The sequence below is a fragment of the Gossypium hirsutum genome, chromosome A03 (genome assembly GCF_007990345.1).
Source record: "Gossypium hirsutum isolate 1008001.06 chromosome A03, Gossypium_hirsutum_v2.1, whole genome shotgun sequence".
In the NCBI taxonomy this organism is placed as follows: domain Eukaryota; kingdom Viridiplantae; phylum Streptophyta; class Magnoliopsida; order Malvales; family Malvaceae; genus Gossypium; species Gossypium hirsutum.
Window position 1 is genome coordinate 17536575 of NC_053426.1, and position 2110 is coordinate 17538684.

Here is a 2110-nt window from a genome sequence, read left to right on the forward strand (position 1 = left end):
GTTCGTAGAAACCAAATAGAAATAAGGTGTAGTTTACGATACACGGAGAACGAGTGAGAAGACTATACTCAAACTCCAACCGAAGAGATGGCCGAATACCCAGGCGATCAGCTGCCTTCTGCAATTGCAGCTAATCAAAATCCTGCTCCACATACTGTGTATGACTATGCTAAACCTTCTTTAACAGGAATTGAGTCTAGTATAGTTAGACCTGCTATTGCTGTAAATGATTTTGAACTAAAACCTAACACAATTCAGATGATACAGCAGTTTGTTCAGTTTGATGGTTTGCAGGATGAGGATCCCAACACACACTTGGCGAATTTTCTTGAATTTTGCGATACATTCAAAATCAATGGCGTTTCTGATGATGCCATTCGTCTTCGGTTATTTCCCTTTTCACTGAGAAACAAATCCAAGCAGGGGTTGAACTCGTTACCATGAGGGTCTATCACTACTTGGGAACAACTGACCGAGAAATTTTTACTAAAATATTTTCTACCAGCTAAAACGGCTAAATTACGTAATGATATCTCTTCTTTTGTGCAAATGGATTTAGAAACACTTTACGATGCATGGGAGAGATACAATGACTTACTGAGAAGGTGCCCTCACCATGGGTTACCGCTTTGGCTGCAAGTTCAAACGTTCTACAATGGTGTGAATCCCTCGATAAGACAAATGGTTGACGCAGCTGCTGGCGGAACCATCAACAATAAAACACCGGAAGATGCCTATGAATTCATAGAGGAGATGTCACTGAACAACTATCAGTGGCAAGTTATGAGGACAAAGCCAACGAAAAAAGCCGGCGTTTATAACATCGATTCAGTCACCATGCTCTCTAATCAGGTAGAACTTCTCAATAAAAAGATTGATAGTTTTCTTGGTTCTATGCAGGTACATCCAGTAATGAGGTGTGACTCAAGTGGAGAAGGTGTGCATACAGAATACCAATCCTTCAATCCTACAACTGAAGAAGAACAAGTCAACTATATGTGTAACAATAACTTTAGATCTCAAAATAACCCATACAGTAATACCTATAATGCAGGTTGGAGGAACCACCCAAATTTCTCTTGGGGTGGTCAAGAGAATCAAAAGCCACAAAATCCTCAGGGTTTTCAACAACCACCTTATCAACAAGAGAAGAAACCAAACCTTGAAGAGATGCTTTCTAAATTCATCTCGGTGTCAAAAACCCGTTTCCAAAATACTGAAACAGCACTTAAGAATCAACAAGCATCGATCCAAGGACTCGAAACTCAGATAGGCCAGCTGTCCAAACTAATCTCCGAACGACCACAAGGTAGCTTACCAAGTAATACTGAACCTAATCCAAGGGAACACCTCAATGCAATTAGCACTCAAAAAAAGGACGGACTCATTGCACCCGACCCAGAAATACAGCAAAACAACGCGATGAACAAAGGACGAGAAGAGGTAAACAATAATGATCCCAAACAGGTAAGTGCGAATCATTAACATCGTGTGCCATATCCTAAAGCGATGAAGAAAGACAAAATAGAATAACAATTCGGTAAGTTTGTCAAACTCTTAAAGAAATTACATATTAACTTACCCTTTATTGAAGTTCTTTCGCAGATGCCCAACTCAGCAAAATTCTTAAAGGAACTTCTGAGCAACAAAAGGAAATTAGACGCTATATCGCATGTGGAACTCAATGCAGTCTGCTCAACTATTCTAAAGAATAATTGGTAGTTTTTCTGTGAATAATGCTTTAGCTGATCTAGGGGCAAGTATAAATGTTATGCCCTATAAAATGTTTAAACGACTCGGTCTCAGTAAACCCAAACTGACTAGGATGAGCATACAATTGGCTGACAAAACAGTTAGATTTCCTAAGGGTATTATTGAAGATGTTCTTGTTAAAATTGATAAGTTTATTTACCTAGTAGACTTTGTCATCTTAGTTATGGATGAGGATAACGAGGTACCTTTAATTTTAGGACGACCCTTTTTAGCAACTGCCAGAACCATTATTAATGTAGGCACATGAGAGCTAACACTTCGTACAGGTGACGACACAGTAACACTTCAAGCACGGGACTCAGTCAAAACCTCTAAAACTCAAGATAATGCTATAAAA

The 2110-nt window shown here is 39.1% G+C and overlaps 1 non-coding gene across 1 annotated transcript; it reads right to left on the minus strand.

The window, feature by feature from the left end:
* Window positions 1-516: 516 nt before the first annotated feature.
* LOC121227161 (small nucleolar RNA R71) lies at window positions 517-623 on the minus strand. Its single transcript, XR_005924805.1, has one exon. It is a non-coding gene; the product is annotated as a small nucleolar RNA R71 (small nucleolar RNA).
* Between the last annotated feature and the right edge of the window lie 1487 nt (window positions 624-2110).